Source organism: Doryrhamphus excisus, chromosome 1 (genome assembly GCF_030265055.1).
Source record: "Doryrhamphus excisus isolate RoL2022-K1 chromosome 1, RoL_Dexc_1.0, whole genome shotgun sequence".
NCBI lineage: Eukaryota > Metazoa > Chordata > Actinopteri > Syngnathiformes > Syngnathidae > Doryrhamphus > Doryrhamphus excisus.
This window is the reverse complement of record NC_080466.1, coordinates 23,055,016-23,070,178: the sequence shown is the minus strand read 5'-3', so window position 1 is coordinate 23,070,178 and position 15,163 is coordinate 23,055,016. Positions and strand designations below refer to the sequence as shown.

General features: G+C 47.8%; 8 non-coding genes across 8 annotated transcripts; 3 read left to right on the top strand and 5 right to left on the bottom strand.

Annotated features, from left to right (window-relative positions):
• Nucleotides 1-3,116: 3,116 nt before the first annotated feature.
• Nucleotides 3,117-3,190, bottom strand: trnat-agu (transfer RNA threonine (anticodon AGU)). Its single transcript has one exon. It is a non-coding gene; the product is annotated as a tRNA-Thr (tRNA).
• Nucleotides 3,191-4,919: 1,729 nt separating this feature from the next.
• Nucleotides 4,920-5,001, bottom strand: trnas-cga (transfer RNA serine (anticodon CGA)). The gene has a single exon. It is a non-coding gene; the product is annotated as a tRNA-Ser (tRNA).
• Nucleotides 5,002-5,968: 967 nt separating this feature from the next.
• Nucleotides 5,969-6,042, bottom strand: trnan-guu (transfer RNA asparagine (anticodon GUU)). Its single transcript has one exon. It is a non-coding gene; the product is annotated as a tRNA-Asn (tRNA).
• Nucleotides 6,043-6,537: 495 nt separating this feature from the next.
• Nucleotides 6,538-6,610, top strand: trnak-uuu (transfer RNA lysine (anticodon UUU)). Its single transcript has one exon. It is a non-coding gene; the product is annotated as a tRNA-Lys (tRNA).
• Nucleotides 6,611-8,500: 1,890 nt separating this feature from the next.
• Nucleotides 8,501-8,582, top strand: trnas-gcu (transfer RNA serine (anticodon GCU)). Its single transcript has one exon. It is a non-coding gene; the product is annotated as a tRNA-Ser (tRNA).
• Nucleotides 8,583-8,895: 313 nt separating this feature from the next.
• On the bottom strand, nucleotides 8,896-8,968 carry trnak-cuu (transfer RNA lysine (anticodon CUU)). The gene has a single exon. It is a non-coding gene; the product is annotated as a tRNA-Lys (tRNA).
• Nucleotides 8,969-9,847: 879 nt separating this feature from the next.
• trnat-agu (transfer RNA threonine (anticodon AGU)) lies at nucleotides 9,848-9,921 on the bottom strand. The gene has a single exon. It is a non-coding gene; the product is annotated as a tRNA-Thr (tRNA).
• A 5,027-nt stretch (nucleotides 9,922-14,948) lies between these two features.
• LOC131101590 (U1 spliceosomal RNA) lies at nucleotides 14,949-15,107 on the top strand. The gene has a single exon (XR_009119240.1). It is a non-coding gene; the product is annotated as a U1 spliceosomal RNA (small nuclear RNA).
• The last annotated feature ends 56 nt before the right edge of the window (nucleotides 15,108-15,163 follow it).

The window sequence follows — 15,163 nt, the reverse complement described above, 5'->3', positions numbered from 1 at the left end:
AAAAAAGCACTCCACTCGCTCAGAGAAGAAGGGTTAGGGTTAGGGTTAGGGTTAGGTTAAGGGTTAGTTAGGGTTAGGGTTAGGGTTAGGGTTAGGGTTAGGGTTAGGGTTAGGGTGGGGGTTAGGGTTAGGGTTTTGGCACTTATGGAACACATTTAGTGTGATGTGCCTAATTGCTTGGCACACACAACCATTGTTCGAAATTGCACTTTATTCACTCTCAAACACATTGTGAGCAAAGGATGATACGGCGGGTCATTGTGAGCCAGCGGAAGGTGCCAGGAGGCTCATTCCAAGTGTGCCTGACGCAGCTTCGCATCCCGTTCTTTCTGCAACAGTTTCATGGGGCTGAGAAGCACTGCTGTGGAGTTAGAGCAAAAATGAGAAAAAGTGTTTCACTTGCTGTGATAATGTATTTCAAGCAACCTATAGACTTTGTAGTAAAAATCTTCTCCATATAAGCACATGTGTGCCACGTCCAAAAAAGCACTCCACTTGCTTAGAGCCCTAACCCCAACCCTAGCCCTAACCCTAGCCTAACCCTACCCTAACCATAATCCTAACCCTAACCCTAACCCTAACCCAAACCCTTCTTCTCTGAGCGAGTGGAGTGCTTTTTTGGACGTGGCACACATGTGCCAAAAAGTACATCACACTAAATGTTTTCCATAAGTGCCAAAACCCTAACCCTAACCCTAACCCTTAACCTAACCCTTAACCTAACCCTTACCCTAAACCTAGCCCTAACCCTAACCCTAACCCTAACCCTAACCCTAACCCTAGCCCTAGCCCTAACCCTAACCCTTCTTCTCTGAGCGAGTGGAGTGCTTTTTTGGATGTGGCACACATGTACAAAAAGTACATCACACTAAATGTTTTCCATAAGTGCCAAAACCCTAACCCTAACCCTAACCCTAACCCTAACCTTAACCCTAACCCTAACCCTAACCCTAACCCTAACCCTAACCCTAGCCCTAGCCCTAACCCTAACCCTAACCCTACCCTAACCCAACCCTTCTTCTCTGAGCGAGTGGAGTGCTTTTTTGGACGTGGCACACATTTGCCTATATGGAGAAGATTTTTACCACAAAGCCTATAGATGCTTGAAAATACATTATCACAGTGAGTGAAACACTTTTTCTCATTTTTGCTCTAACTCCACAGCAGTGCTTCTCAGCCCCATGAAACTGTTGCACCTTCCGCTGGCTCACAATGACCCCCGTATCATCTTTTGCTCACAATGTGTTTGAGAGTGAATAAAGTGCATTTTCGAACAATGGTTGTGTGTGCCAAGCAATAAAGCACATCACACTAAATGTGTTCCATAAGTGGCAAAACCCTAACCCTAACCTTTAACCTAACCCTTAACCTAACCCTAATCCTAACCCAAACCCTAACCCTAACCCTAACCCTAACCCTAACCCCAACCCTACCCTAATCCTAACCCTAACCCTAACCCTAACCCTAACCTTAACCCTAACCCTTCTTCTCTGAGCGAGTGGAGTGCTTTTTTGGACGTGGCACACATGTGCCATAAAGCACATCACACTAAATGTGTTCCATAAGTGCCAAAACCCTAGCCCTAACCCTAACCCTTAACCTTAACTTCCTCACAGATAGAACCCAGTATGTCAGAGTGGGCAACAACACATCCAGTGTCATCTCCCTGAACACCGGCTCACCCCAGGGATGTGTTCTGAGCCCCCTGTTGTTTACCCTAATGACCCATGACTGTCGCCCCAAGTACAGCAGCAACCGTATCCTGAAGTACGCGGACGACACAACAGTTGTGGGCCTCATTCAGGACAACAACGAACTGGCTTACAGGGAGGAAGTGCGACACCTTGTGGATTGGTGCAAGGCAAACAACCTGATCCTGAATGTTGACAAAACAAAGGAGATCATCGTCGACTTCAGGAGATCCAGACCCAGCCACACTCCACTCAGCATCAACGACACAGCCGTAGAAGTTGTGAACACAACCAAGTACTTGGGGGTGCATATCACGGACAACCTCGGCTGGTCACTCCACACCTCCGCTCTGGCGAAGAAGGCACAGCAGTGACTGCACTTCCTGCGGCGGATGAGAAGAGCCTCCCTCTCCCCTCCTATCCTTACCACCTTCTACAGAGGGACCATCGAGAGCCTGCTGACCAACTGCATCTCCGTCTGGTCTGGGAGCTGCAAGGCCTCGGACTGGACGTTACTGCAGAGAGTGGTGAGGACAGCGGAGAAGATCATCGGGACCCAGCTCCCCCCCATTAAGGACATAGCAAACAGCCGGTGTGTATCTAGAGCCCATCGGATCTGCTCTGACCCCACACACCCCCAGCATGGACTGTTCTCTCGCCTGGCATCGGGGAGAAGGCTCTGCAGCATCCGCTGTAGGACGACAAGGTTCAGAGACAGCTACTTCCCCCTGGCCATCAGACTGCTGAATGCCAAATAAGCCCCTCTACCTTTACTTACATTATTATTATTTATTTAAATTATTTAAATTATTTGGGCAATTTACTGTTCACGCTGCACTTTACATTATGTTGTTCATATTTGGTGTCTATTCTATCTATTTATTCCCCACATTATTATTATTATTATTTATTATTACTTATCTTCTTTTGTGTCTGTTATTATATGGGAGCCAGGCAACGACATTTCGTTGGCAATTTCACTACTGTGTTTTTGTGCAATGACAATAAAGGGAGTCTATCTATCTATCTGATAGATGGTAATGGTAATGGTAATCATGCCCGCGTGGCAGGCGAGTCTCTTTGCTTGTCTGACGTCTGTGTCGCATCCTGCTTGTGTCAACAACACGCGCGCGGCCCCCGCCTGGCAAGTGAGAATTCTACCACTGAACCACCAATGCCACGTGGGGACACACTGTAAGCGAAAAAAAATTCAACCGTCAAGTGGATGAGCCTCTGCAAAGTGGCGCTGAATGACAACACATCACAATGTCATACTCTTTGGATTCAAGAACCTTCTGGTGTAATGGGATCCAAAACAATCATGTCAGCTGTGGATGCAACGTCAATTCGTTCTTGAAGGGCAAGTGACAAAAAGAAGTACATGGTTCACAAATCAGCTGCCAAAGTTTCACTGACCAAGCACCCAGGCACTGCTGGGATTTGAACCCAGGATCTCCTGTTTACTAGACAGGCACTTTGACCAGCTTAGCCACAGTGCCAGCAGTGCATCTGGCACCAACACAAAAACAGTTCGCCAATGGGGAAAAATGTTCCTACAAGGGAGGGAGTCCAAAGTCCAACAAATGTGTGAATTGAGAGTCCCTGGGTGGGCTCGAACCACCAACCTCTCAGTTAACAGCCAAACGTGCTGACCAATTGCGCGACAGAGACTACAACAGCATGACTGCAGTCAGGTTTCACTAAGTGCTGTCCACCTTAACTCTCGGGTGGTCCGGTCTGTCACGTTTCAGGTGTCATTCTGAATACTGCCCTTTCGCAGGAAAAGAGCCTTTGTACTTTTTCAACATTAGCTCTAAAGAAAGGTACAAGCTAAGATATACTGCATTGGCCGGGAATCGGACCCCGGCCTCCCGCTTGGCAAGCGAGAATTCTACCACTGAACCACCATTGCCACATTGGGAAACACTGTCGGAGAACAAATTAAATTGTCGAGTGGATGTGCCTCTGCAAAGTGGCGCTGAATGACAAAACATCACAATCACAACACACACACGGGATGCCAGGGGAGGCCGAGTACTAACAGAGCTGAGCGAGAGGGCATAAGAAAAAAATTTGTGACCTTGTGGTGGTTACCCGACAGCACCAAGGATATGGTGCGCGTCTGATGTGTAATGCATGCCAGGTGATGTTCATCTAGCGAGCGGACATTCTTGTGGGGGACAAGCTCAACAGTAGGAATGTTGAGAGAACTGACCAGTCCGCTATCAATGAAGTTCTCGTCCGCCCCAGAGTCAATTAATGCTGTGGTAGGAGAAGCCCACCAAAGCGGATGACGCAGCCGGTGTGGTTGGAGCGGGCAGTGCCAGCAGCTGGGGAATATCCCTGGTGGAGGAAGAGCGTTGGCGTGCTGGGCGAACTGGACAGCGGGAAATTGTGTGTAGGACTCCCACAGTACAGGCACAGCCACAGGCGTGGACGGTGACTCCTCTCCGCTGACGAAAGGCGACTGGCTCCCAGTTGCATGGGGATGGCACTCCCGACGTCATCAGACGGCGCTCCGCTGCTGGAGCAGGGAGGAGGACTGGTGCCGGAAGAGCCCCAGGAGGTGGGATTTGGAGCCGACGTGTGGGTCGGAGAGGCTCCGCCCTCCGCTGTGCGCTGCGCTCCCGCAGCCGGATAGCGACAGAGAGCGGCTGGAATGACAAGGCGCTGCGGAGCGCATATCGGGCGAGCCTCAGCCAACAAGTGCAAGATGAGCTGGCCGCTCGGGATGAGACCCAGACGCTGAGGCTCGCCCGATACGCGTTTCGTAGCGCCTTGTCATTCCAGCAGCTCTCTGCCGCTATCCCGGTTAGCTCAGTTGGTCAGCGTGTGGCGCTCATAACGCCAAGGTCATGGGTTCGACCCCCCGTACTGGCCACTCTTCTTTATGTGCTCCAGGAACAACAAAAGGGCTACAACCCACTGGCCCCCATATCCAACATCACACCACCCACCCACCTGTGAAACACCCTCGACAAGGCCGCTGAAAGACCGAGGAGAGGTAAAGAAAACAGCATGTCAAAGCAGAGTGGCAACAAACCTCTCGGCCACCGAGACTGCAAGAAGCAGATCAATGGGGACAGTGGACCCCATTATCCTCTACCCAAAATTTAGACCTCCAGTGTAGAGAATGCGGGCCGTGAAAGGACAACACCCCGGCCCTCATAACCAACAGTACTCCACCACAAGGTAAACAGCATGGCGGCAACAAATGCCCAGCCAAAGCGTCACAGACAGGATTCCAACCTGTGCGGGGAAACCCCATTGGATTTCGAGTCCAACGCCTTAACCTCTCGGCCACCGTGACTCCTTGGAAAAGACCAATGGGGGCAGGTGACCCCATTGTCCTAGAACCAAATTTTTGCTGATGTCAAGGATCAGCTGGCAACATGTGCATGGGAGGAAGACACATGGTTTGTGTGAGGGGCTACACAAGTCTTTCCACTTCTAGTTAAAAGCCAGGCACCTCACATTGTTTCCATAAAGTACCAAGGGATTGTCCTGTTGCCCTTGTATTTTGTGGGCAAAAAGGAGGCGTTTGCAAGTGGACCTCAGACCCTATCACTGGTCACCTGAACAGGGACTTGAATCCCGGACACTCAGATCAAAAGTCTAATGTTCAGGTGACTGGCTCAAACTTTGTCTTGTCTGACCACTCTTTTGTCCAGAAGATATTTGGCTAATGTGGTCTGTTTTATTAAACCTGCAAATGTCCAAATACACAAGGGTATTGTCTTTGTAGGGAGCATTGTAGTACATGTGACATGTATACTACATATGACATCAGAAATGATGGGTCTTTATTCAACAGAAGAAGAACAACATTTCTTTTAAATAACAGCATAGGAGCTGCTGAAACACAGAGAAGGCACTGCTGGGATTTGAACCCAGGATCTCCTGTTTACTAGACATGTCTGTCAAAAAATCACAACAGTATACAGTGTCTTCTCTTAAGGGCCCCTGCTTACCAGTTGATGGGGTTTGACTTGATTCCTTTTAACATAAAAGCATTCCGTCGTCCCTTAATCTATAATCCTGGCTGGCGCTTTTGCAAAAGATAATATTTTCAAGCAGAGCTTCTGTGTTTCACCAGACCTGTGCAGAAACAAACTGAAATCTGTGACTTGATCAACCTAACTTCTGATCAAATGGAAGCTGGAATGTGCTTTTGAAAAGTCATTGACACGCAGTTTGCCAATTGGGAACCACACACGTGCTGTGCAAGAGTGGAGCGCAAACATGAATGAACAGTGACACTGGTGACATCCACAGAACGTCCCTGGGTGGGCTTGAACCACCAGCCTCCCGGTTAACAGCCGAGCGCGCTGACCGATTGCGCCACAGAGACGCACACACTGCCAACTTCTGTTCAGTTGAAGCCATACTAACGCATGCTATGCGTCCAGCATGCCCTTTGTTTTGGATGTGACTCGCACCTTCTGGTGTAACAATCGAGGCATTGCAAACCAGGACACCAGCTTTACTCTTTGATGAACGCAAAGTGTTTTGGGGTACAATCCAGGGGTCTTGTGCTCTCACGGAAATGGGTCTGTCCTTTTTCAACATGAGTTGAGACGAAATGTATTAAAATAGACAGACTGCATTGGTCACTCAATCAGAATTTCTCAGTTTGCCAATTTCAGACTGCGTGACAAAGAATCAAGTCAAACTCCATCGACAGGATGGACAGGGAACAACAAAGCAGGGAAGATAAGGGATAGGGAGGAGAGGGGAAAGATGCGACCGCCTTTGTTGAGAGCCAGAGAAGAAGCTCTCATCTCTGCAAGGTCAAGTACAGTATGCCAGAAGATTTTACCTTGTGAGTTGTCCTCATTCCATAAAGGCCTGGATAGCTCAGTTGGTAGAGCATCAGACTTTTAATCTGAGGGTCCAGGGTTCAAGTCCCTGTTCAGGCGGTGAAGGTAGGCCCCTTCCCTGAATAACTTGTTTAAGTGAACCTTTTCGACCAAGCACCTTTGCGATCTTCCAGGACTGTGGGTAAACGCCATTCTCAATAATTAAACTGAAGATACAGTGCGAGACAGGCACTTTGATCAGCTTAGCCACAGCGCCAGCTGTGCATCTGGCACCAACACAAAAAAACAGTTCGCCAATGGGGAAAAATGTTCATACAAGGGAGGGAGTCCAAAGTCCAACACGTGTGAATTGAGAGTCCCTGGGTGGGCTCGGTTATCAAACTCGCTCCCGAGGAAATGTTGGAACTTGGGAAAGCATTAAGAATGGCAAGAAGTAGGATTAAGAATCCTACTTCTTGCCAAAAGCCTACCCTATGGTAGAAGATAAGATATGCCTTTATTCGTCCCTCAGTGGGGAAATTTGCAAGGTCCCGCAAGTTCCGCAACAGCAGTGGGAGTACCTCAGTATGTTTACAGACCATGGACTCCTCCTAAATTTAGATACATAGCCTTATCCATGCCAAAACCACACAACAACCTTGACCAAATCCTGACTGACATAACTGACTTGGTACATAATCACCGTCTCAACGGAACTGAATTAGCCCAACTGTTGACATTGACCACAGGCTCCAAGTATGGTGCTTTTTGTACGGCCATTTAGCCAATTTGGCCAAAGGGGAATTCAGAACACCCTCGTGGCCCATTGCCATTTTTATGGTACCTGGCGACTTCAACCAGTGAACTCCACTGTACCGCTTATCCTCATCGACGGACTGTATTCCCCACCCTTTACCAGCATGGGGACATTCCAACCCAAGATGAGAACACACTGGACCAGGTACACAGCAACATGGTACGTGGCAAAGACACAGCTTCACCCTACCCCCACTTTTAGCCCAGACTGAAAAAGCAGAGAACCCCCTTTGCAGCTGAAATTGCTCAGTTGGGAGAGCGTTGGATTGAATCTCTAAAGGTCCCTGGTTCAATCCCAGTTTTCAGCACAATTGCTGTTTACATCGTGAGTTGGCAAATAGTTTGTAAAGGGGTGACTTTGTTCTCTTGATTTCATCAACATCGATCACGACAACACAGCCAATGACATATTAAGACCAGACAAGTGCAGTTGGGAGGTGACATACAGAATCCTGATGCATATCATGTTACAATCAGACACAAACAGGATGTAGGACCCGACCTTGAGTTCGCGCAAATGTTCACAGCATTAGGTCTGCAAAGTGTTCAGCTGATGCACATTTACTGGAAAGGAAAATGGGCTTTTGTCACGGTAGCCATGCCGACACGAGCTAAAATGTTTCTCCCGCCAGGGCAACACCCACATGAAATTCAAGCTTTGCTTGCAGACGAAAAAGAACCAGCTGGAATGAGCAATCTGCACCTCCAAGTCTGAGTTTATGGTTCTTGCCCAGAAAAGCATAGCTCACAGCCGTAATTGTATAGTGGTTCCTACTCTGTGTTGTGGCCGCAACAACCCCGGCCGATTCAGGGTCATGGCAGGTGTGTGTTGCTTTTGTAATTGTATTGTCTGAAAAGACAAGATTGTCTGTCCACTTGAAGTGTGGTGATGTAAAAGTACACTAGTTTTGACCACACCTGTTATTTTAGTAAACATTATTAGCATGCAATGAATCAAAGTATAAGGTACGATGTCGGAGATCAAGAACGCTTTTGTTGGCAAAAAAAAAAAGCCATAACATATCATTTCGACAATACGGGTATCAAACCCGCTATTTCTTGCATGTAGAGCAAGAACTCTAGCCTTTGAGTTAAATCCCCCCGCTGCACAGGAAGGCTGCCACAATTTCTGCAACACCAAAACGCTAATTAAGATGTGTCATTTTGAGTCAACAAGACCATGTCCACGAAGGAGATGAGGTGACCGAGAGGTTAAGGTGATGGACTGCTAATCCATTGTGTTCTGCACGCATGGGTTCGAATCCCGTCCTCATCGGACTATACTAATGCACCAGTTTTGACACCACCTGTGTTTTTAGGAAACATCATTAGAATGCAATTAATCCAAGCATCCGGTACGATGTGGGAGATTGAGAATGCTTTTTGGGCAAGAAAAAGGCATAATATACCATTTGGAGAATGCAGGCATCGATTCCACTTCATCTCACATGTGAAGTGAGCGCTCTACCATTTGTGGTCCTACAAGAATGGGATTTGTTTTTGTGTACTTCGAATGAAATGTTTTCCGCATGTTGCAGAATTTTCCACAGGAAAGAAATCTTTAAGATGTATCACCAAAAGAGCTGAACCGCCCAATGTGGGGCTCGAACCCACGACCCTGAGATTAAGAGTCTCATGCTCTCCCGACTGAGCTAACCGGGCATTTTTCTGCCACGATATCACTTTTTAGTTTTTTTGAATTGATGTGGTCTTCTTGATGTTTGATCAATTCCACACCCAACCTAGTTTCTCAGGGAACAAAGGAGCGAGAGGTTCAGTCATAGCTGAGAACTTTGGAAGTGTAGTCATCTTAACCCTCCTGTTATGTTCATTTGCCAGGAACAGCCATGATGTTCCCGGGTCAGTTTGCATGTTTATTTATCTGCAAGATGTCCAACACCAAAAAAATCCCCACAAGCATTGTTAGTTATTCACGACTAACTCCATTACTAACTATTCTATCAATGTTTAGAGCAATGGTGTACCTTACCTCTCACAGGTAGTGGTTTAATTAATTTTAATTAATTAATTAATTGAATGAATCAGAGGCATCATGACCAGTCTGCATCAAAACATTATCTGAAATCCTGTGGCAGGTTTCTGGCATTGATTCTTAATTCAGTTGCCATCCCTGATAGATGGTAATGGTAATGGTAATCATGCCCGCGTGGCAGGCGAGTCTCTTTGCTTGTCTGACGTCTGTGTCGCATCCTGATTGGCTGGCAGCAAATGTCAACAACACGCGCGCGGCCCCCGCTTGGCAAGTGAGAATTCTACCACTGAACCACCAATGCCACGTGGGGACACACTGTAAGAGAAAAAAAATTCAACCGTCAAGTGGATGAGCCTCTGCAAAGTGGCGCTGAATGACAACACATCACAATGTCATACTCTTTGGATTCAAGCACCTTCTGCCGTAATGGGATCCACAACAATCACGTCAGCTGTGGATGCAACGTCAATTCGTTCTTGAAGGGCACGTGACAAAAAGAAGTACATGGTTGACAAATCAGCTGCCGAAGTTTCACTGACCAAGCACCCAGGCACTGCTGGGATTTGAACCCAGGATCTCCTGTTTACTAGACAGGCACTTTGACCAGCTTAGCCACAGTGCCGGCAGTGCATCTGGCACCAACACAAAAACAGTTCGCCAATGGGGAAAAATGTTCATACAAGGGAGGGAGTCCAAAGTCCAACAAATGTGTGAATTGAGAGTCCCTGGGTGGGCTCGAACCACCAACCTCTCAGTTAACAGCCAAACGTGCTGACCAATTGCGCGACAGAGACTACAACAGCATGACTGCAGTCAGGTTTCACTAAGTGCTGTCCACCTTAACTCTCGGGTGGTCCGGTCTGTTACGTTTCAGGTGTCATTCTGAATACTGCCCTTTAGCAGGAGAAGAGCCTTTGTACTTTTTCAACATGAGCTCTAAAGAAAGGTACAAGCTAAGATATACTGCATTGGCCGGGAATCGGACGCGGGCCTCCCGCTTGGCAAGCGAGAATTCTACCACTGAACCACCAATGCCACATTGGGAACCACTGTCGGAGAACAAATTAAATTGTCGAGTGGATGTGCCTCTGCAAAGTGGCGCTGACTGACGCACGGGATGCCAGGGGAGGCCGAGTACTAACAGAGCTGAGCGAGAGGGCATAAGAAAAAAATTTGTGACCTTGTGGTGGTTACCCGGCAGCACCAAGGATATGGCGCACGTCTGATGCGTAATGCATGCCAGGTGATGTTCATCTAGCGAGCGGACATTCTTGTGGGGGACAAGCTCAACAGTAGGAATGTTGAGAGAACTGACCAGTCCGCTATCAATGAAGTTCTCGTCCGCCCCAGAGTCAATTAATGCTGTGGTAGGAGAAGCTTCCCCCGTCCAGGATATCGTACCTTCCACCTGAAGTCGGCCCACCAAAGCGGATGACGCAGCCGGTGTGGTTGGAGCGGGCAGTGCCAGCAGCTGGGGAATATCCCTGGTGGAGGAAGAGCGTTGGCGTGCTGGGCGAACTGGACAGCGGGAAATTGTGTGTAGGACTCCCACAGTACAGGCACAGCCACAGGCGTTGACGGTGACTCCTCTCCACTGACGAAAGGCGACTGGCTCCCAGCTGCATGGGGACGACACTCCCGACGTCATCAGACGGCGCTCCGTGTTTTGTCTGAGTCACGGCTGGTGTGTGTTGCTTTTTGTTGTTTTCTTGCCTGAAAGGACTTCTCGCTCGACCCAATTTTACTCTTGGCGAAACACTGATAATCCAGAACATAGCCTTAAACTGCAGGTGCATTAGTTGGAGGGCTCGTGGCCACCTGGTCACCTGAACAGGGACTTGATTCCCGGACACTCAGATCAAAAGTTTAATGTTCAGGTGATTGGCTCAACCTTTGTCCAGAAGATATTAGGCTTGTCCATGTGGGCAGTTTAAGACCTCTGGCCATTTCGGGACAGGGGCTTCTTCATCTCTGCAAGGTCAAGTACAGTATGCCAGAAGATTTTGCCTTGTGAGTTGTCCTCATTCATCAAGGCCCTGGATAGCTCTGTTGGTAGAGCATCAGACTTTTAATCTGATTGTCCAGGGTTCAAGTCCCGGTTCAGGTGGAGAAGAGTTGACCCCACATTACCAGCATGGGGACATACCAACCCAAGATGAGAACACTCTGGGCCAGGTACACAGCAACATATGTGGCAGAAACACAGCTTCAACCTGGCCCCTCTTTTAGCCTCTACTGAAAAAGCGGAACACCACCTTTGCAGCTGAAATCGCTCAGTTGGGCGAGTGCGAGAATTAAGATTTAAAGGTCCGTGGTTCAGGATTTGGAAGCGTTCAGCCAAATCATGCGAGCAAGACGCGAAAATATGAACATTTCCAGGGCCGAGGCCAAAGCTTTAAAAGAATTAAGAACAAACAGACAAATCGTAATCAAACCAGCAGATAAAGAGAGCGCGGTGGTGATTTTGGGACGAGAACAGTACACCCAAGAGGTTTATCGACAGCTGAACGATCAAAGATATAGAAAACTACAAAATCCAATTGTTCGGCAGACAATGCCAATGGTACGAGAGATCGTGTGTAAATTGTATTATAAAAAGTTCATCCTAACCATCAGAAATAAGTTCAGACAATGGTCCGGCGTTCGTGCAAAAAGTAGGGTTAGCCTAACCCTAACCCAAACCCAAACCATATTGTACAACAACTGCGAATAAAACAAAGGTTCGGGTTTGTCTATCATCCCCAGTCCCAGGGAATGGTAGAACGAGTAAATGGGACACTCGAAGCCAAGCTCAATAAAATCTGTGCTAGCGGAAAGTTAAATTGTGCGGATGCACTAACAATTGCATTAATGAGCTATCGCATGCAAACTAACAGAATTACACATCTAACACCGCATGAGATGCTTACGGGTCGACCAATGCCAGCACTGCATTTGAGAGGGCCTTATAAAGGGCCCCCACTTGAGCAGTTGCAAAATGAATTGACTATATAAAATATGTTAACTGCCATACATGGAGCTATCTATGTGCAGGAGAAAAACAGGGTTCCTGAGTCGACAAAGGTGACTTGGTGGTGCCAGGCAACCAGGTGTACATCAAAGTGTACAGGCGAAAGTGGCACGAGCCAAGACGATTGGGACCCTATAAGGTGGTTGAGCAGCCTTACCTATTTCCCAATCCGGACGATCGTGAGGATGATGGCACTGACTCAGAGGACTCGATGAGCCATGAGGTATGACTGTTGCTATGATTGGCAAGGGAGCCGGACCTTGAGCTGAACATCACCATCTTTAAGTCACTATGTGAGTCCTCTTCACGAACTATGCTGATAATGCTTGAGAAACCGCCATGCCATGGACAGGACTGATCTAGAAGGGCAAGGGACTTGACGGGACTGAACAACAATGCACTCACTTACAGTTAATAAGTGTGGGTAATACCAGTCAATCAGTAGTAACACGTGTACTGGTTCAGTTGTTCAGCACTACTTACTATGTTAGGAGTATATCAGTCACTCACTATTCCAGTTGCCTTATACAGTACTTTAGAGCATTAAGGACTTTACACGGTCACTATAGACACAAAGGTGTGTTTTGTTTAGATTTGTTTTGCAGTTAGATTCCATTTATATATTAAAGGGTGTAGTGGATATGTTATTCATGTAACTCATAAATTGCAATAGTCACCAGACACTCAAATAGTAAGCATAGGGTCAGAGTTAGGAAGGGAATGTTCCAGCGAAGTTGGCGCCAACCAAGGGAACCCGCCGACTGAGCCATTCCGGAGGACCGCCCTCCTCCTACATGTGATGTGGCAAGTCACCACCTCATCTCGACGAAAGGAGCCCCTCATTACAAAGGGTCCCTCCAGATGACATCGTGCTGACCATCGGCGGGTGGTCGAAGAAAGGGACTGAAGATGGCCAACACCGTTTGTACAGAGGCACAATAATCCTCTGGGCGGTGAAAATGTGAGCAGAAACATTGCTCTTAACCAATTCTGCTCTCGCCCTGGGCCTTGAATCCCAGACCACAACACTTCCCCTTCCCCAGGCCCATGTTCCAGGAGGGCAGCGAGATCCCTTTGAATGTCATATGTGAATTCTCTTCGGAAATGGTAACGTGCCAAGGGGCCAAGACTGGACCAAGAGACATTATTTGTTGTTTTGGGAGTTTGGTACCCCCAAAAGGGGGGAATATATTGTAAAATGACTACTCTTTTGCACATTGCATATGACTTTTCTTCTTGGTAAACTCTAGTTGAACTTAAGAGGGCTACGTGACTTGGGGAGGCCAACCTGACCTGATTGTTACACAAGATGTTTTCGGATGTTTGGAGTCCAAGATGTTCTGCCAAAATACTTAGGTCCAGTCAGGAGGCATGACCAGATAGGGACTGAATTCTGGAAATCCACGTCATCGTTATTGTTCATGAGGTCTATGTAATTGCTGTATTAAATAAACAAGAGGACCCTTTCCCGACAACTGCAGACGTGGTTCGTGTTGCATTACTTGCCAACAAGAGGAACCCGACGAGTACGGGGACCAGCTGTCCCTGCACCTGGACCTGATGGCGCGAGGGGAAGTGGTTTCCCCCTCCCCGGCAACAGAGGCCCTCTGCCGTTGGGAGTCAGAGAACTTACTTGACGACACCCCACTGCTGACTTCCACGCCGCCAACGAAATCACCTGTGGAAAAAGAAGGCCAATGGGAAGAGCTGCTGGCGGACATCAGTTTCGACAGCTCCATGTCCGGCTCAATTGGCGGGAGCCAAAAGCAACTGAATTTTTCGGTAGAGAAGAAGAAGAAAAAAGCGCATAGCCAAAGTTCCATCCGCCCTCGATTTGCCCCCCCCCCCCCTTAACACAATCTCCCCCGCCCTACACACCCTAATTAGAAAAGATAGGGAACTAGCCGAACAAAAACCTGAGGAAAAGGATAACCTAACCAAAAGGGAAAGAGCCGCACTAAAGGAATTGAATAGGGATAGCTCCATAGTTATCAAACCGGTGGACAAGGGATCATCTATAGTAATTCTTAGCAGAGAACAGTACATCTGGGAGGGACAAAGACAATCAGGGGACCCCACTTATAAAAAACTTACACAACCCATGTATACACAAACGATACCCCTAGTTCGAAAAATCATCAAAGAACTCATCTATCAAAAATCCATCAAAACCCGAGACTTGGAATCCCCCACACCACATCCCCCGGGTAGACCAATTGTATCGGATTGTGGTAGTGAAACATATGGTACGGCTATATTTATTGACTTCTATCTTAACCCACTCTCCAACAAACATTTGGCTTATGTGAAAGATACCTACAATTTTGTCGAGTTAGTCCAAAAAAATTAAATTGCCGGCCCAGGCCTTCTTTTTTTCGCTAGACGTGGACAATATGTACACGAATATCGATACCAAGAGGGGCCTAGAAGCTGTCAAATACATATTTGATGAATACCCTGACAGGACAAGACCCCAGAAACAACTTTTACAATTATTGGAAATTAACCTCACTGGAAATGATTTTGAATTTAACTCAGAGTACGTCCAGTGGCTGGGCTTGTTGTGGGCGACCTGATGAGACCACCACTTAGCATGTGGCATGTGCGAGAGACTAGTCCGGGCGAGACCGGTGCAACTCATACTTACCTGGCAGGGGAGATACCATGATCAAGAAGGTGGTTCACCCAGGGTCGAGCCATTGCACATGGGTTGAGCTGACCTCTGCGAATTCCCCAAACGTGGGAATCTCGACTGCGTAATTTGTGGTAGTGGGGGACTGTGTTCGCGCTCTCCCCTTATCCTGTGTTTAAAACAAGAGGCAGGTGCAGCACCGCGCTGAGCTCCTTGGCTTGC